The 21555-nt window shown below is 34.4% G+C and overlaps 1 protein-coding gene across 1 annotated transcript in view; it reads left to right on the top strand.

Annotated features, from left to right (window-relative positions):
* LOC111414542 (plexin A) overlaps nucleotides 1-21555 on the top strand; it is a 109781-nt gene that overhangs the window by 16105 nt on the left and 72121 nt on the right. The window lies entirely within an intron of this gene.

Raw genomic sequence — 21555 nt, 5'->3', positions numbered from 1 at the left:
AAAAACGACTCTGAAACGTTCAATTAGTCCGGTATCGTTTTTAGAGAACCTCCAATTAGAGATCGATGGCCGGAAGCCGAACCCGCCAATGTCCTTGGAAGATATGCGGCTCTAATTTTAAACCGATCCTCGGTATTTATAAGCCACTCTCTCTCCCGTTCGTTGAGAAATGGGAACATGGTTTATTTAGACACAGTTTTCACGGCGACATTTGCCTTGGACCTATGATGACAAATATCCATGTTGTTCTTGGCGACTTGGCCAAGCCGCAAATTTTCAAGGACGTTTCTATAATTTTATAATCAAATTTAAGGAATTCATTTAAAAATATAACCTATTTATTAGAATTAAATTTAGATTTCCAAGAAACGAGATTATCAATGAAATATAGTTCTAAAAATATTTTAACTAATAACTCATGCGTTGATTTATGTTTCTGTATTGGAAGTACCCCTTAATCTAATCGATAGTTCACCAATGTCAAATCTGCTAATACACTTTATATTTAAAAATAAATATTGACTTTATGATTGCTTTATTTGACGTATTTATCGATGCGTTCGCATGATCAATTATATCAGTCATCAAAACAACCAATTTTGAAATTTAACGGTTTGTTTATATTGAGGTATGGTTAAATGGACTTTTCCTGTTATTTTTTAGCAAAGTTATTTTTGTGATACGATTTCACAAACTCTAATAACATAAGTAGTTTTTGATTACAACTTTTATTACAATTACTTAATTCGATTTTGATCTAATTAACCAAAATTATACAGTCTTCGATCTAAGTTAATTCAAGGTCGCTTGCAACCGAGGCGCTACAATACATTTGTCATCGCAAGATGGTTGCCACATTTATATATAACGCGAATAAAGTGAATAAAATTTCGATTTTTAATATATATAATAAAATCATAAAAATAATATCGTCGATTTTCCCTGATGATGCTTGTAATAGATTTAAACCGGTTGACATAACAATTAAAATAAATGTAATAAAATTGAAATATAAAATTGGTAATTTTTTTTTTGCAAGGGCTATTATAATACAAACGACAAACGTGGGGCAAAGCCTGCTATTTTGGCGTATTTGTTTTACGTTAACGCAAATAAGCCGGTTGTTATTTTTGTTTGCACGTTGTTGTATTTCATGCCGGCCGCAAACGCGTTGTATTATTCATCCAAATAGTCAATATCAGTTTCGGTTAGCCGCGGTAAAATAAACAAAAGGTGTTGGGTGCGAAGGAGTTGCGGGTTCTTTGACTCCTTAATCATCGGGATGGAGTGGAAGTTTTTACTTTCAGGTCTGCCCTGATGTCTCCCCGAAGAGTAAGGGTGTGTCCGTGGGTTCTTGACAATCTCAAACAACTTACCGACATCCTCCCACGTATAAGGAAACTTGCCGGAGATCCGAAGCCTACGGCGATTATCGCGCCATCTCTATTATGTCCCCCATTCGAAAAAAAGAAGAGAGAGCGAGAGGAAGACTTCTACATACAAAGGGGGGTTTTTATCTATTCAGAGTGCACGTTGGAAGTCGCGGTCCCATTGGCGAAATTAAGGAATAAAAAGTTGGAAACGCGTTGGAGGTATGACAGTGACGAAGGATGTATCCGGCGAAGTGGTTAATTCAGGAAGCAGCCCAAAACCAAACAAACTCTAAAGTCTTATGGGCAAACAAGTAGGATATCTCACGGAATGAACTTTTTAGTATTCCGGCGCGGACTTTTAGTTTTACAAGTTTCTCCTCTTCTCCAGTCCGACCCCTTCCGCCTCACCTGTTTATAGGGCGTTTAATTTTGAGGGGGGAAACCCCTGGTGATGTTCGATAAATAACGGTAAACCCGGCCAACTGGGGGACGGTCACGTACCAAACGAGACAAACCCAGCGACACTCTCGTTATTAGAGTTAAAACGCGAGCTGAGACAATATGTAATAAAGGAACAAAGGCCTTAGCAGCGACGTTATCGTAAAAGAGGAAAAAGTTATTTTTATTACGGTATTTACTCCAAAGTGCCTTCCCAGTTGCTACTTCTGTTGCAGATTTTCTTAAAATGTAGAATGTAGATGGCCAGCATCTGCTCCTGAAGTATTTACGCATTCCAACTCTTGCTCTTACCGTACGATCGCAAATAGGTAACTTAAAGAACTTCTTTTAGTACTACCTTTTTTTCACCAACAATTCGCTTATAGATCGAAAATGAAAATAATAAATCTGCTTTATGCCTCTATCCGTATATTCTCAACACGTGAGCAACTCAAGATGTTAATTATACACATGCGCTTTGAGATCCTGATTTATATTTATTGCAACAAAGCTGTAATTTGCGTTTTAAACCACTCATATAAGATTATGTTTCAATATTTTATAGCTTTACTCGCGGTGCATGTAATAAATAGGAATAAGAAATTATCCAATAAAAATAAAATTTCTAAAAAGAATTATTTGCAATATTTTTAGATTAAAGTAAGTAATATTTTTATGCGAAACAAGAACATTTTCATTTTTACGGGAGTTATCTTATACGTTTTACTTTTACTTCTCTGCTCACTTTTACTTTAGTTGTGTTCAGTTACAGCCCCATAAAGACAATTTAATAAGGTTTTATCAAGAGAACTTCCATCAGCGGTGCCGTACATGCAGCAGCAATCAAAGTAATAGCAGTTGTCTGTGCAATTTCACGAAATACATTCAACAGTACCTAGTATATGGTTCCTTTTACCGATCGTTATCTTATCTCCTCATTTTACCGTTTCAATTTAATCAACTTGATTCATTACAATGTATTAATGAGGTATAAAAACGTTAATTTGGGTGTCATACGGATTCTGTATGTCTCGTAGATTGCCAACAGGTGTACGGTAAGCTTTTAACATATTTGTTATGATCACAAAAAGAAATCGTTGAATATTTCCTGTTCGTTCTTAAGTCGAATAAGTAATGGCGAGCGCCACTTTCTCACCGTTTGAAACGTAATTATCCAATTAAAATGCCCGGTGCCGCACCATTACAAAAACGAAACGATTATCATAGGAGGTCTATAGAAATTTACGACGAATAAAAGAGCACAAATCCGAAAATAATTGGGAATCCTTCTGCGCATACACGTGGTGTATACTAGGCATGCGCACAAGAATCCCAAATACTGTTTGATGTACAACAATTAATAAATTCCATTTGTTTTGTAGAACGAGGGGTAATAATTCGCGGACGACAATTATTGCATGAAGGTACGTCGACTTGGCCGTTTTATTAGCCGCAGTTACGTTGTGTTTATTTACCGGCGCATTAAAGGCACAATCGAGCGCGTCCAAACCGGTTCTAGATCTTTCGATAGGTAATTTCCACGAGGAATAAATTTCGGTTTTGAGTTTTAATTGCGAGCATTTCTAATTTATTTCGAACGTTTTTAATAGGCTTCCGGTGCGATAAATATTTAATTGGAACCATCGTTCTTCGGGAACCCGGCGATGTCGTTGCCTTCTGCTTCGTGACTATGGAAGTTCGCCCCGAGATTTTTTTCTTCCTCTCCCCAGGATCGCTTTATGAAATAATCTTCCGCAATTTACTTAGTCGCAGCTCTAAGCCCTTTTTAATTAGAGATTTCTTTGATCTAAAAGGGTACGCCAGGCGTTCCGGAGATTGGAGAATATTCCTCTATTTGGATATCGGCGAAATCAGGAGGATCAGTTCGCGTAAGCATCACTTTAAACCGCGAATTTCGTTAACGAGGACGAGTAAGACCCATTGCGTGACAAACATTTCCCTTTCCTCTTTGTCACACACCCACCTTCACCAATGTTTAGCTACGTTACCAGATCAATATCATTAGCTCATTCTCTTTGTCGCAGTTATCAACATATATATATATATAGCAAAGTAGACAGCTTTATTGACAGCTTATGAACGTTGCGTAATAATTTTCCAAGAAAATTCTAAACCTTAATAACATTCACATAGTATTAGCATACCGTGATGGTATCAGTATCAAACATAGCGTTAAGTAATTAACTCCATGCATAACATAACGTGATGATTTGTGCTATGAATATGATTGTGACATGGTAAATTCTGTATCGATATGTTTTGTAAAGAAAGTGAAACAACCAAAGGAATGCTCAAGATCGTGTCACTACTCGCAGTGGGTGTTGTCCGTTGCCGGGCTTCATTGAAAACGAGATATCACGCCAACGCTCGTCGGGACCTATTAATTATGTCGTAATTTAAATAAACGGTGTCAAATGGTGAAGGTCAAACGCTTTTGTTTCAACTAAATAACACCGCCGAGCGAACAGCGTTCGACTGACTTGCTTACAAACGTGTGCTAATGCCTCAATTGAATTAATCGTTTGCTAACAATGGTTTTAATCTCAACCGTCACTGTTTCGATTTAGTACCAACAAAGTGACACCATATATATTAATTTCATTCATTTTACCCAGAAAATAGTTGACATAATTAATAATTATGACATATCTTGCAAAATAACTGTCATAACAACTATTCTATTTCGGGCCAAGTATGACTTGGAGTGCATTCATCCTGATGTACTGCACCCAGACGTAGTTCTCTTAATTTAATCGTGCAAGATTGTCGAGTAGTTCATATACAGCGTCCGTGCAGGGCTCATTGTAATCTAATTCCCCCCTTTTATAACTCAATAAAGAGGCCTTTGCAAATCAGCCTAAAAGAAATTGTGTTTTTATCGCATATTATACAAAAAAAGGGGTAGCTAAAGTGATGTTAGAGAAAATAAAATTAAAAAAAGTAAAGGTGATAAATTCAGAAGGGGTTGTAAAGATTGTTCGAACGTCAAAATTTTTACGTCGATGTGAAGTGGTTTCGTTAAGAAAATAGTGGTAGTAAGAATTCAAAACGTCACATGCTTTCCATACGCCCGTGGAATAAATAATGAGATCTGGCATTAAAATCGCGCCACGAAGGGGTTTTAACTTTTTTTAGGTTTTTTTTGTCGTTCGTTACGATTTCGCGTCGTCTGGAAAGTCGTTACAATTAAACATAATATAATCACAGTCAAACGCCGAACAATGGCATAAAGGCTGCATTCCTTGGTGGGCATTAATAGATACTTTCGGACTTTATTAGTTATTGTGTACGCTTCTTTTTGTCGAGCCCGAGATACAGATCTAGAATCGAATCGGGCAACGTACTGGGCAAACCCCTTTGTTATTGTTGCGTTATAAACCCATTTAACCAAGACCGACGGTACTCTAAAACCCGCAACGAGAAAAATTTACTTCAATTATACTCAGATTTTTGCGAATGGTGAATTTAAATTTTACTATTCTCTTACAATTTTCGATTTTATCTCAAAATGGATGGAATATTTTAAGGAAACTCAATTTTCTTTCGTATTTTATGATTTATATACATATATATATACAGGGTGTTCCGGTGACTCGGGGCATAAAATTAACCTCATATAGTAGAGCAAAAATGATGACGATTCGTGAAAAAAAATTATTATAAAAGTCTTCAAATGGCCAAGATATGGGAAGAAATTTGGTAGAGGGTAAACAAATATCAAGCAAAATCATTGAACCAATTTTGACTTTGATCGGGCGGCGGCAACCATGCTATACAGGCTGTCCCTAAAATTTGTTTGCTCAGAACTTTTTTGTTCACTGGTAACCCTACATTTATTTTTGTACTTTTTAATAGAAAATTTATTTTAGAAACTTTTATAAGTCTTTGAAAATTTTGATAACATTGACCATTTCCGAGTTATACGCGAAAATATTAAGCTTCGATTTCAATGGTAACACTAAAAAACAAAGTCAAAAGTCAAGGTTGGCCATGGCAATTAAAAAAAACAGCTTGCTGTCAACTTGCTCATGTCGTTTAAACACAAACGATAGTTCTGTTAGTTATTATTAATTTTAAGTGTTCAAAATGGAGAGTTACACATTTACTGAACAAACTGATGTGATTTTGACATTAGGGCAATGTCAAGCAGCCGCTAACCGTTATCAGGAGAAATTTTCGAACCGCAGAGCGCCCAATCGAAAAACATTTTTAAGGATTGAAACCCGTTTAAGGGAAAATGGGACGTGTAAGCCGAAATTTACTAACAACGGTAACGTAAGATCAGCCCGAACACCCGAACTAGAAGAAGATATTCTAGACTACGTAGAAGAAAATACTACAGCTAGTACTTTAGATCTAGGTCTGGCGTGTTCTTCACGAGCAACAGCTTTATCCATTTCATTGTTACAAAGTTCAGGAAGTTCGACTGGCTAATTACTCACTGCGACTGCAATATGCAATATGCAGTCTGCATATTGCCAAATAATGCAGCACAAAATCCAAATTGATGATCAGTTTTTAGAAAAAGTACTTTTTACAGATGAATCCACTTTTCCTAAAGATGCAATCTTCAATTTGAGAAATTTACAGAGTTGGGCATACGAAAATCCAAGATTTAAGAAAACTTGGAAATCACAATGGAGATTTTCTCATAACGTTTGGGCTGGCATTGTGAGCGATGTAATTATTGGACCCGTTTTCTTGCCATCAAGGCTGGGTGGACATACATACAGGCGACATTTAGAAGAATTAGATGATTTTTTAGATGACGTTCCTTTAAACACAAGGCAAGCAATGTGGTATATGCATGATGGTGCTCCTGCGCATAGCACACAGGCTGTCCAAGAATTTCTGAGGGAACGCTTTCCGGGACGGTGGATTGGACGAGGAGTAGGTGCACCCATAAGTTGGCCCCCCGATCGCCGGATCTTACACCTGTAGATTTTTATTTATGGGAACGCGTTAAACCACTAGTTTACTGCGTTGAAATAACTTCAGTTGATCAACTGAGGTTGCAAATTGTTGATTCATTTGATCAACTTCGGACTGAGATCAATGTTCTCCGCTTTAATTTAAGACGGCGATATCAGGCAGTGTTTTTGAACATCTGCTTTAGAATTTTTTTCTTCTTTTTTATTTATTACTATTTGTTTATAATTTTATTGTTCTTGTTAAAATTTTTGTTATGTTCTTGTTTGTTGTTACCGTGAAAATTAAATTTATCGTTTTGGAGATTACATTCTTTTATTCAAGTAAAATAAATTAACACTGGATTTAACTAAATCTGCACTTAGAAATTTATGCAATTAATGGTTATTAGCTCAGTTCGTTTTTCAATTGTCATCGCCAACTCAGATCTTGCGGAATATGTTTCTTTTTCTTGTTTGTTACGATTGAAATCAAAGCTTAACATTTTCGCGTATAACTCGAAAACCGTCAATATTATCAAAATTTTTAAAGAGTGATAAAAGTTTCTAAAATAAATTTTCTATTAAAGAGTACAAAAATAAATGTAGGGTTACGAGCGAACAAAAAAGTTCTGAGCAAACAAATTTTAGGGACAGCATAGCATAGTATGTATAGCATAGTTACCGCAGCCCGATCAAAGTCAAAATTGATTCAATGATTTTGCCTGTATAATAAAAAATATAAATAATGTATATTTGAAAATTATATATATTTAATTTGCGGGTGTTTTTTTCATGCCACTTGATGCTTTAACTAAAACGCAATCTTGATTTGGTATTAATTATACAGCCTTGATTGCAAACAACCATGGCAGAACTACAATTAATACTGCTTGTGGCAGAGGTTATACAATAAGCCGAGGTCGCTTGCGGCCGAGGCATTACAATTAATACCAAACCAATACTAAATCAGATCACAGAGTTACAATTTCTGCCTTAGTCATGGCTAAACTTGGAGCGAAGGTCGCTTGTGGCCGAGGCATTGCAATTAATACCAAACCGATACTAAATAAAACCACAGAGTATCGGTAAGTACTCAATTACGTTACTTGATTAAGATAGCTTGCGTTGAAGCTCTGCAATTGATACCACACTCAAATTATGCTCTTCAACTTAATATGCTTGGAGCGAGCCTGTTGCCTTTAGGGATCCTATATAAATTGGATCCTGCCTATTGTGTTATTGCACGAACGTTGTCAATATTCCAAATCTCATTATATACATCGGCCAATGTGGTGGGCAGAATCGAAATAATAAAGTAACGTGACCTTATTATTAATTAGAAAGAGATTAATGCAAAAATTCGACTTAATTCTTAAACTTAAAATTCAAATTAAGAAATAAAAACCCTTTAAGTTATGAAAGAATGTGAAAAAAAGAATATTATTCTGTCATTAAACGTTATCGTATCTGTCATGCCGCTAGTTCGAAACCACACAAGCTATGTTAATCATAAAGTAAGGTGATAAGGTTTATCTATCGTATTTAAGAACCAGGACGATATTTATTTTGGTTATCGAGAACTGTCGAGTATTAAACAATGTGTGGCCTTCTTAAAAACTCAACAGTTTTAACTAAAAAAAGATAAATAACGACATTGATTAAGCATGATGACGGTCGATTAATATTTCCGGTGGTTTGATAGAAAATGTAAAATTACGCAATGTATTGTTTTGGAGGTCGATGTCGTTTGTTTATTGCATAATCGGGCTGGAAATTACCGTCAAAACGTATATAATCCGGAACAAGGATTATAAATGGTCGTGTAAATCACGGAATCATATTTAAAATTTCTGGTTATCAGGAAGGATGTGTTAGTAACTGTTTTTGAACGTTGCGCGCGTAGAAAATCGTTAATTTTAATTACAATAGAGGGCTCCGTTTCGATGCAGTTGCTTTGCAGTGAAAACAGTCGGAAAATAGCAGCAAATTTTTGCAAATCTCTTGTAGCCGTGTAAAGCGGGAAGTTCGAAAATCAATAGGGGGCCGTTATTCCAGCAATTAACCTATATCCTATTCCGTTGTTGGACGTATTTATTAACCTTTTACGGGCCAGTCTAAACAATTAAACAACCGTTTTTTGTCCAACGCAAACAATTTGGTTTCAACCCTAAATTTCCTGTGACAAACCCTCCACTATTGAAACGTTTAAAAAAATAAAACGTGAAAGAATAAATCTTTACAAGATCGAAGCGTTTCGTTATTTATTTTTTTTTCTTTCCAAGTAGCAAATAAGCTCCCGTGCATCCGTGAGTCGAAACCGTTCGGTTAGGAAGGTTCACCTTGATTTAGCCACTTCGACGTTTCCAGAAAAGTTTTATCATGAAGTCCCGAAACGTTTCGGGATAACACTGATAGGCAAAAGTACTCAGAACTCTTTCTCCTAGGAAATTTGTTTTACGTAGTGCGCACATTTGAATCTATAATGCCTTCCGCACGCGAAATGTATTTCCTGGGATTAGAGAACAGAGTTCGGCCTCTTTCAGATTTCAAGTCATTCACGTATCGATCGATTTGAAATTTCAAATAAAATTCAAGCCTACCCACCATGTTTATTGGGTTTTATAGATTTATTTCGGGGTCTTTTTTTATTTCTTCTCGCGCGCGATGATTTACCGAGGGGTTAAAACCGACTTTGACCTAAATTAACGGAAACTTCAAGACAGATTTATACGCTTCGACGATTTTTTTACGTGCCCTCCCAGCTTCCCAACAGTTCCAACCCCCTTCTTACGTCGTTAAAAATGTAAAAAGGGAAAAACTCAACGTCTAAAGTTCTTTACGTTTTTCTCGCCTGTTAATTGAATACAAGATAAAGTCAAGAAAAACAAACATATTTGCATAACTTTGAATAAATCGTCAACTAAAACTACCAAGCTCCTAGACTCTTGATCGATCGGCGTGCTCAAATTATTGAAATAAACCCGATTTCCGCGCGATAAAAACGCAATTCTTCTAATCTAATATTAAATCTCAATCCGGAAAACCCTTTCGGAGGATAAATACGACGTGCTATCTCAAATCTCCGCGATGAAATGCGAATGGGTACACCGACGTTTCAACAAATAAAGTTATGGCTTTGTTTCAGACGAGACCCTATTTATTTCCCAGAAAAATGTCATGCTACTGCGCACGCCCTGTTGCATTTTTAAATTCTAAAAACTTAATAAGCATGCGTAGAGGTATTCTATAAATAAGTTAGTCATAAATAAGTTTGTCCTTGCGATTCTTATAGAGTGGACTTGCGCACATGTTATTTCCTAGAATTATAGTATTAAAGATAAAATGGCAATAAAAAACAAATGAAATTACAGTAAAGAAATCGCGGCGTTGGGTATTATTACTTTAAGTAGTAAGATTAAGTTTGATTAGCCGACAAAACTTTTAAGAGATGTAAGTTTACCGTCAGACAGGGTAGTAAAGGGTAGCAGTAAGAGCGCGGTTTGCATCAGCTAAATGCGAAGTGTGGAAAAGTTTTTATTCGTATCGTGGCCCATAAAACTCCACCGTAATTTTATAATTAAATGCAAGTTGCGTCGATGACTTGCGCGAGAGCGAATTTATTAAGAACCTCGCTTTAATCAACCGAGATAAAATTAAATTGAGTGAATCATCGCGCTGGACAAACATCGTTAGGCCGGCGAACAAAAATGCGTCTGGAATTGATGCCCTCAGATCTTGGGAACGACCATCTCGGCTCCGTTCTCGTAAAAATTCAAACTCCCCGTGCTGCATCACTTGCAATGACGAGAATCGCAACTCTCTTCCAGTAGCTACGAGGTCAGATCTACTAAGATTTCTTAGGTCAACCTTATGCAAATGCTCTATGACTCATACTCTTCTTTCCTTTATCCTTTATGGTGTTAAAAAATATTCTAAACATTTATATATATACCAAACATATACTTCACTTTTAGTTTAATAAAAATATATAACAGTCTAACACTAGAAAATATTAAAAATATTCGGGTCTTTCAAGATGGCTAAACCAGAATGTTTCTAGTTCTAGGTCTGGTGTTAGAACTAGAACCATTCGGGTTTAGCCAAACGTTTTTCAAAACGGCTAAACCCGAATGTTTCTAGTTCTAGGTCTAGTATTAGAACTAGAACCATTTGGGTTTAGCCAATCGTTTTTCAAAACGGCTAAATCCGAATGTTTCTAGTTCTAGGTCTAGTATTAGGATATATAAGTAGCCATCATCAGTTGATTAATAGTGAATAATATAGTTGAAAGTTGAGATTTTGGTTGAACGTTTGATATAGTCGTTATAGATTAGTTAGTGGGTATTTTGAAAAATAGTGGAAAATCGGTCTAGTGTTAGAACTAGAACCATTCGGGTTTAGCCAAACGTTTTTCAAAACGGCTAAACCCGAATGTTTCTAGTTCTAGGTCTAGTATTAGAACTAGAACCATTCGGGTTAAGCCATACGTTTATCAAGACGGCCAAATCCGAATGTTTCTAGTTCTAGGTCTAGTATTAGGATATATAAGTAGCCATCATCAGTTGATTAATAGTGAATAATATAGTTGAATGTTGAGATTTTGGTTGAACGTTTGATATAGTCGTTATAGATTAGTTAGTGGGTATTTTGAAAAATAGTGGAAAATCGGTCTAGTGTTAGAACTAGAACCATTCGGGTTTAGCCAAACGTTTTTCAAAACGGCTAAACCCGAATGTTTCTAGTTCTAGGTCTAGTATTAGAACCAGAACCATTCGGGTTTAGCCAAACGTTTTTCAAAACGGCTAAACCCGAATGTTTCTAGTTCTAGGTCTGGTGTTAGAACTAGAACCATTCGGGTTTAGCCATACGTTTTTCAAAACAGCTAAACCCGAATGTTTCTAGTTCTAGGTCTAGTATTAGAACTAGAACCATTCGGGTTAAGCCATACGTTTATCAAGACGGCCAAATCCGAATGTTTCTAGTTCTAGGTCTAGTATTAGGATATATAGCCATCATCAGTTGATTAATAGTGAATAATATAGTTGAAAGTTAAGATTTTGGTTGAGCGTTTGATATAGTCGTTATAGATTAGTTAGTGGGTATTTTGAAAAATAGTGGAAAATCGGTCTAGTGTTAGAACTAGAACCATTCGGGTTTAGCCAAACGTTTTTCAAAACGGCTAAACCCGAATGTTTCTAGTTCTAGGTCTAGTATTAGAACCAGAACCATTCGGGTTTAGCCATACGTTTTTCAAGACGGCTAAATCCGAATGTTTCTAGTTCTAGGTCTAGTATTAGGGTATATAGCCATCATTAGTTGATTAATAGTGAATAATATAGTTGAAAGTTGAGATTTTGGTCGAGCGTTTGATATAGTCGTTATAGATTAGTTAGTGGGTATTTTGAAAAATAGTGGAAAATCGGTCTAGTGTTAGAACTAGAACCATTCGGGTTTAGCCAAACGTTTTTCAAAACGGCTAAACCCGAATGTTTCTAGTTCTAGGTCTAGTATTAGAACTAGAACCATTCGGGTTTAGCCATACGTTTTTCAAGACGGCTAAATCCGAATGTTTCTAGTTCTAGGTCTAGTATTAGGGTATATAGCCATCATCAGTTGATTAATAGTGAATAATATAGTTGAAAGTTGAGATTTTGGTTGAACGTTTGATATAGTCGTTTTAGATTAATTAGTGGGTATTTTGAAAAATAGTGGAAAATCGGTCTAGTGTTAGAACTAGAACCATTCGGGTTTAGCCAAACGTTTTTCAAAACGGCTAAACCCGAATGTTTCTAGTTCTAGGTCTAGTATTAGAACTAGAACCATTCGGGTTTAGCCATACGTTTTTCAAAACGGCTAAATCCGAATGTTTCTAGTTCTAGGTCTAGTATTAGAATATATAAGTAGCCATCATCAGTTGATTAATAGTGAATAATATAGTTGAAAGTTGAGATTTTGGTTGAGCGTTTGATATAGTCGTTATAGATTAGTTAGTGGGTATTTTGAAAAATAGTGGAAAATCGATTTTTAATTAAGGCTGGTAAAACGCAAAGCCTGTTCGGCAAATGAATGTCATTTCTGGAAAATCGACCACGTGACATAGGTACATAGGCATCGATGTCGAACGGCCGGCCCATTTCGAACGAACATACGTAGTCCAGTCGGTTGACAGCAACCGTGCGTGTCAACTGTCGCCAAAAAGGAATTTATAACTTCTAGTTTCCCGTTTAAAACCATGAAACGGGATATATTACCCAAAAGGGGCAGTCCGTTATTGTTTCTGCGCTCGCCGAGTCGATCCGGCTTCGGTTTTTGTCAACAGGCATTAGCATACCGTGATTATTCATTTGCAATCATACCGTGCTTTCGCGATCTGTGATTTGCTCGCGCCTGTGCTCAGAATTTCGATATTCCTCTTGTTAACCGAGCATTGATTGCCAATCGAAATGGAAATGCTATGTTAATAAGCGCTGTATTAACGACCCGGTGAATTTATGAGGCCGCATTGCCTATATAAAAAGTCCCCAAACAATATACCTCATGATTGAGACTAATTGCAAAAATGTTTACCACCAAGTTTAATATAATATATTGTTCATTTGAAATTCCCCACCCTCGAGTTTATAAATAACCCCCTGGTTAAAAGTTGAATTTGAAAATCTAACGGCTACACGCGAGGTTTACATGTAATTGCCTTCATATTCTAAAGTTGGCACACCTTCAATCTTTGAGCTTACCGAGTTAACACTCAAAGTGACTAAACTGAGCCTTGTGTTTGAAATTTCGCACGCTTGGCAACACCGTACTCCCCCGTAATGGCAAACGATGACACATACCTCAAATTAGACGTATAAGACCCTATGTCATGTTATATTTAGATTTCTTCGAGACTCCCAACACTTTAAATAAACTTCTTTAGATCATCTCTTAAAGAATCATTTTTAAATCTTAATAATTTGCGGTTAATGACCGAACCTCACCTAGTTACCGTCACGCGATCTGTCAAAATGCGAGGCGTTAGCATTTTTGAGCTGGCACGTGGTGTTTGTAACCGAATCTTCTTTTCGGGTGGTGAAATTTCACGTTGATTGCAAAATGACAGTATCGAGTAGGGAAACCGGAGTATAACGAGGGAGGTGTTTGGAACAAAAGGGGTTCTCGGTGGGCGTGTTCTCTTTCCGGATGCTGCGGGCGCCTTCGTCCTTCCGGTGGGGGAATCTCTTAAAACTACATTAAAAATTCCAAATATCCCGACGCCTTGATCAATATTGCTGCGGAATGAATTCCGCACTTTGATGGGCCAAATAACGTCTCCACTTTTCTTCCACACCTTTCCCTCCGTCATCCCCCCAAGCATCTCCCTCGGCACCATTCGATTCCTCCGTATCCTTTGCTTTATTGGTTTTCAATCTGCATAGTCAGGGGATAGTTACGTCTCTGGTGCCCAGGAAGTTGGAGCGATCGCGCAAATAAAATGGGTAATTACTTTTTTGCGGGGAAGAAGAGGGGGTTATTAAATTAAAGCTCCTTCCCAAACGCGCCGATCGATGGGGAACGGGTAATAAAACGCGAAAATTTAAAAATAGACCTTACACTCCCGCTTTTATTATCGCCAAGAAATACGGCATACTAATAGGTTTAATAAAATTTCGACGAACCCGTTTAATCTTTGCATAATTTATGGTAATTTTATCCCTTTTTATTTCCCCTTGGGCTCCTTTTTATACACTTCCACCCATCAATGATTAAAAAGAACAAAAACAACCACATTCTTGTTGTCCCATTTTTAAGCACCGAGACGCTATGAAAGAGTGCCAACTTTTTAAATCGTTTTATCCCAGCCAAATGTTTTCAAGTCAAAATAGTTTTCATTCAACTTCATTCATTGCTTATATCTTATTTTTATACCACGCTTTTTATAACCATGACACTCATTATTCTGTAACACTGTATAAATATACAGTGTTCGCCAAAAAGTCAAAAACGCCCATCTTCTTTTTCGGTCTATTACACCTACGTTTCTTAAATTTTGTCTATATATTATATTCATCCTGATCTAATATATTTTTACGATGGTCGCCACTTCCGATCTATCTGGTATATCACCAACACACATATATACAGGGTGATTTGATATGAGTGTACCGAGGATATTAATTGGTAGCAAGTTCAGACCAATTGAGGCATTTCAAAGGGTTGATTAAGGGTGATGGTTCTCTAAATTTTGGCAGATTTTTTTAACCTTTTTGTGGATTTAATACATTATTACCTCATTTCATGTGGAATTTAATTCAAAAACTTTTTTTACTCTTACTATTTTTTAAAAAACATTGTCGTTTTCATAAAAAACTCAAAAAACTAAAGACGCGTATCTTGTTAATGCTACTTAAAATCATCGAAAATTCAGTAGTCGGCTGTGAAATTGTACGTAATTTGAGGAATAAACTGTTTATTATGAGCTAAAAAGACATCATCCATAAACCAATTTAGTTTAGGCATAATAATTTTCTAGTGATAAAGAGAAAATCCCCGAAATGTCAAAATTAAGTACTTTTGGTTTTGAAATTGACCATAACTCAAGAATGAAAGGTGATGACGAAAAGTTTTTTAGAAATAAATTGTTTATTATGAACTAAAAAAACATCATCCATAAACAAATTTAGTTTAGGTATAATGATTTTCTAGTGATAAAGAAAAAATCACCAAAATGTTAAAATTGAGTACTTTTGGTATTAAAATAGATCATAACTCAAAAATTAAAGGTGATGGAGAAAAGTTTATTTGAAATAAATTGTTTATTATGAACTAAAAGGACATTACTCATAAACAGATTTGGTTTAGTTATAATGATTTTCTAATGATAAAAAGAGAAAATCATCGAAATATCAAAACTGAGCACTTTTGGTATTAAAATTGATCATAACTCAAGGATGAAAGGTGATGAGAAAAGTTTTTTAGAAATAAATTGTTTATTATGAACTAAAAAAACATCATCCATAAACAAATTTAGTTTAGGTATAATGATTTTCTAGTGATAAAGAAAAAATCACCAAAATGTTAAAATTGAGTACTTTTGGTATTAAAATAGATCATAACTCAAAAATTAAAGGTGATATAGAAAAGTTTATTTGAAATAAATTGTTTATTATGAACTAAAGGACATTACTCATAAACAGATTTGGTTTAGTTATAATGATTTTCTAATGATAAAAAGAGAAAATCATCGAAATATCATAATTGAGTACTTTTGGTATTAAAATTGATCATAACTCAAGGATGAAAGGTAATGGAGAAAAGTTTTTTAGAAATAAATTGTTTATTATGAACTAAAAAAACATCATCCATAAACAAATTTAGTTTAGGTATAATGATTTTCTAGTGATAAAGAAAAAATCACCAAAATGTTAAAATTGAGTACTTTTGGTATTAAAATAGATCATAACTCAAAAATTAAAGGTGATGGAGAAAAGTTTATTTGAAATAAATTGTTTATTATGAACTAAAAGGACATTACTCATAAACAGATTTGGTTTAGTTATAATGATTTTCTAATGATAAAAAGAGAAAATCATCGAAATATCATAATTGAGTACTTTTGGTATTAAAATTGATCATAACTCAAGGATGAAAGGTAATGGAGAAAAGTTTTTTAGAAATAAATTGTTTATTATGAACTAAAAAAACATCATCCATAAACAAATTTAGTTTAGGTATAATGATTTTCTAGTGATAAAGAAAAAATCACTAAAATGTTAAAATTGAGTACTTTTGGTATTAAAATAGATCATAACTCAAAAATTAAAGGTGATGGAGAAAAGTTTATTTGAAATAAATTGTTTATTATGAACTAAAAGGACATTACTCATAAACAGATTTGGTTTAGTTATAATGATTTTCTAATGATAAAAAGAGAAAATCATCGAAATATCAAAATTGAGCACTTTTGGTATTAAAATTGATCATAACTCAAGGATGAAAGGTGATGAGAAAAGTTTTTTAGAAATAAATTGTTTATTATGAACTAAAAAAACATTATCCATAAACAAATTTAGTTTAGGCATAATGATTTTCTAGTGATAAAGAAAAAATCACCAAAATATTAAAATTGAGTACTTTTGGTATTAAAATAGATCATAATTCAAAAATTAAAGGTGATGGAGAAAAGTATATTTCAAATAAATTGTTTATTATGAACTAAAAAGACATTACTCATAAACAGATTTGGTTTAGTTATAATGATTTTCTAATGATAAAAAGACAAAATCATCGAAATATTAAAATTGAGTACTTTTGGTATTAAAATTGATCATAACTCAAGGATGAAAGGTGATGAGAAAAGTTTTTTAGAAATAAATTGTTTATTATGAACTAAAAAAACATTATCCATAAACAAATTTAGTTTAGGCATAATAATTTTCTAGTGATAAAGAGAAAATCCCCAAAATGTCAAAATTGGGTACTTTTGGTGTTAAAATCGATCATAACTCAAGAATGAAAGGTGATGGAGAAAAGATGGAGAATAACTAATCGTCAGAGAAATAACTAGAAATACAATTTCATAGCCGACTACTAAATTTTCTCTTATTTTCAGTAACATTACGAAATACGTGTCTTTAGTTATTTAAGTTTTTTATGAAAACGACAAGGTTTTTTAAAAAATAATACGAGTAAGAAAAGTTTTAGAATTAAATTCCACATGAAATGAAGTAGTAAATTATTAAATCCGCCAAAAGGTTAAAAAAAAAATGGCAAAATTTAGGGTACCATCACCCTTAATAAAGCCCTTAATGCCTCAATTAAGTTCAATTTGCTACCAATTAATACCCTTGGTACACTCATAACGTATACCAAATTTGGTTGTTCTAGCTTAATGTAGCTTAATGCTCTGTGTCGGTTCTTATGTGAATCACCCTGTATATATTAAATTATACAAAATTTCAAGTTTGCTAGATGAACAGTTTCTTAGATAGACATTTGAAAGATAACATTGTGCATTTATAATACATTTTAAGACGTTTCTTTGTTTAAAATTAGTAGTCGTAGAGTTTCTAAGAAATAGTTATACTTGGGTAGAAAACGCCCCCTAGAAATCCTATTAGCAAGTAAGAAAGCAAGTGCGTTGTTTGTTAGCTGTTTAGATGGGGATGCAGTGAAACATGTTGGGAGAAAGAGTGTTTTATAAGAGGATTAATTTTATGCATGAAGGTCCCGTTTGACGTGACATAGTAAATTCGGCCGTAGAATTAAATGGGGAGGTAGAGCTTATACAAGGCGAGTGTAAGGCAAATTGCGTTAGTTAGGGTTTTTTTTCTTATACCTTGGCTAATTTCAATTTTCTCCTGATCCTATTATGGTTTAATTTACTTGGCCGGTTTTGGGCTTCTAGAAATATATGTAAAATAATGCTGCGTCGAAAGTTTTGTTCGGTTAGAACTCAAGAATGGTTCATTGTTTAGCGCATTGTTCAAGCCCAATTAGAAGTTTGCTGTTAAAAAAATTGCAAAGGGAAAGTTTTGAGTCTCTAATTAATTATTAGTTAAAATCCCTCTCGGGGAATAATCCGTCAATTAGTTGGCAGACGTATTGTTTTATAACCACCCTATCCTTCAACCTGACACTAATAAATATATAGCACACCTACAATCCCTTATCGACGCCCACCAGAAAAATATACATAGAATTTTCAATAAGTTTGCAAACATCGACGTTATGTATGTTCGTCAAACTTTCCGTGTATCGGCAAACCACCCTTACAAGAGGGAGAGAAAATAGGGGGATACCGACTACCAACCTTATATATTTATATCCTTTCAATTTTAATTTTCGCCGTTTCCTCTTTCACTTTTTTTTTTGCGCAAAATAAACGGTGCAATTCTAATTTTTCAAACTTAATATTTACGAGAAATATTGGATATCCGTTATAAGCAGTAGTTTTTACTGTTTGATATATCAACTGGGCAATGATTTCATTTCGAAATTTTACGCGTTTGACAATAAAAGTAAATCAATACGGTTCTCGTAAAGTTCTAATGAAGTGCTTTTTAACGGCTCCCCATAGTCAAGGAGGTATCCCATCAAACTAAATTGGTGAAATATTTATGTCTCTTTGATCGATTTCATCAGTTTTACAAAAATGATTAAAATTAAAAGTAAACAAAAATGATTGTAAAGGATTTGTATGAGACAACCCGCGACGAGAAAGATGAGAGGTTTTCGGAATTCGATAAGGAACGTGCACACCGGGAAGAAGGAGTGGCGAGACGTTGTGCAGTACCTGGTCATATATGGGAGGCAGTTTATATCATTAGAGCCAGAATCGATGGGACCACGTCTTGTTCAGACTCGGCGTGACAACGCCAGCTACCGCACAATTCCATTTCCGGATGGTCTCCTTACATTAATAACGGCTCCCCATCTGGTGACGTTTCCTGAAAATAATTTAACCGTATTCTTCAACCGGTAAAGTTTAGGGCAATCGTATTTAAATAATTACTGTATTTATTACATTTGACCTTTTCATTTCGCAATATATTTATGAGATAATAAGGTTTTATAGATGTATCGGACTTAATTAATGAAGTTAGTAAGATTATAAAGGAAAATGTAGTCCTTGAATATAACGTAATAAAACAGCTATTAGTTTGTAAAAGAACCGCAAATATTTTTATTAATTCTGAAACGCTCCGGAATGTTTAATAAGATTTAATGATATTCCATAGCCGGGTAATTCGCAGTTGCAACGTATTTATTATTGTAGTCCTGACGATGAGGAAATGGTAAAGGTCGGATGTTTTCCGAGAACGTGCTTAATTAGAGTGCAATATTTGAGGCCCACGCGCATCGGAACGCCTTTGTCCACGGTGTATGTTTAAAATAATAATAAAGCGATACACGGATAGCTTTCGCCCATTGTTTCGAAGGCGGCTATAATTGAAGGTCACCGACGAAGACGAACGCCGAGATTTTCATAATATAAATAGGGGGATTCAATAAGTGCGCCACGACGCAATATGCCCCGTGTCAACAACAGCCGTTCCGCAAACATTTAATATTTCGAGAGGCTTTACACGTTTCGTTCGGAGTGTTTTTAATATTTCCACTCTGCCTCGTCGTCCGGCAAACCCAAGAACCGCTGTTCACTTCTGAACGAAAATCGCATCGGAAACGGGTTCACAATGATCGATATTTCGCATTTTTAAATCGGGCAAACCGTAAAACTCGAACGGCGAGTTCCGACCCTCGCACATCAAAAGCCCTAAGTTTTATTCGAAGCCCGGTTCCGGAAATTTACATGTTTCTTTGTGGACACGCTCGTCGACGTGTGCCCCGAATATCTAACGGTTCCCCACCTCCCAATCTCCATCACCTCAACAGGGGCGAGACCCAATCTAAGTGATAAACAGCTGTATTCACAAGACAAAACAGTTAATTACCAGATTACACCCCTGCCACCGGTAACAAATGCACAATGAACTTACGTCTGGGGACTTAAACAAATGATCCTACTGTTCTTGATAAAATAAAAATTCAATTTGGACCGAGAAGCTACAATCCATATGCTTACTACCAACCACACGATAATCTATAAGAAAAATCCCTAAATTTCTAAATTGATGATTTTGGATTAACAAAATATTAACAAAAAAATATTATGAATGCGAATTATTTGTAATCGTTATCCACAACTATAATTATTACTAGGGCACGGAACTTTTGTAACGATAATTAAATAAATAATTATTATTTTGAGGTTATCTCCTTAATTATTGATTAAATCAAAAAATTTTGTTAACAATGTTTGTTAAGAATTGCTTCAAGAACAGTGTTTGTTAAAACAATTTTTTTCTAACTTGAAATTTTAATTTCCCACTGAGTAGTATGCTACAAAAATTAATATTTTTGAGGTTATATCCTTATTGTTGATTTAATCAAAAAATGTTGTTAACAAAATTTGTTTAGAATTACTTCAGGAACAGTGTTTGTTAACACAATTTTTTGCTAACTTGAAATTTTAATTTCCCTCTGAATAGTATGCTATCAAAATTAATTATCTCAATAATTATTGTTTCTATCAAAAAATGTTTTAAATAAAATTTGTTTCAATTTCGATTTTGAATCAATTATCTCAATAAAAAAATTTTACATCTCTATTAATTAAGCATCTAAGAATAATTATGTATAAAAACGGAAAAATTATTATTTTAAGTTTATCTCCTTAATTATTGATTAAATCAAAAAATTTTGTTAACAAAGTTTGTTAAGAATTGCTTCAGGAACGGTGTTTGTTAAAACAATTTTTTTCTAACTTGAAATTTTAATTTCCCACTGAGTAGTATGCTACAAAAATTAATATTTTTGTCCTTATTGTTGATTTAATCAAAAAATTTTGTTAACAAAATTTGTTTAGAATTACTTCAGGAACAGTGTTCGTTAATACAATTTTTTGCTAACTTGAAATTTGAATTTCCCTCTGAATAGTATGCTATCAAAATTAATTATCTCAATAATTATTGTTTCTATCAAAAAATGTTTTAAATAAAATTTGTTTCAATTTCGATTTTGAATCAATTATCCCAATAAAAAAATTTTACATCTCTATTAATTAAGCATCTAAGAATAATTATGTATAAAAACGGAAAAATTATTATTTTGAGGTTATCTCCTTAATTATTGATTAAATCAAAAAATTTTGTTAACAATGTTTGTTAAGAATTGCTTCAGGAACGGTGTTTGTTAAAACAATTTTTTTCTAACTTGAAATTTTAATTTCCCACTGAGTAGTATGCTACAAAAATTAATATTTTTGAGGTTATATC

The sequence above is a fragment of the Onthophagus taurus genome, chromosome 8, assembly GCF_036711975.1.
Source record: "Onthophagus taurus isolate NC chromosome 8, IU_Otau_3.0, whole genome shotgun sequence".
Lineage (NCBI taxonomy): Eukaryota > Metazoa > Arthropoda > Insecta > Coleoptera > Scarabaeidae > Onthophagus > Onthophagus taurus.
Note: the sequence above shows the minus strand (reverse complement) of the source record. Positions and strands in the feature narration are given on the sequence as shown.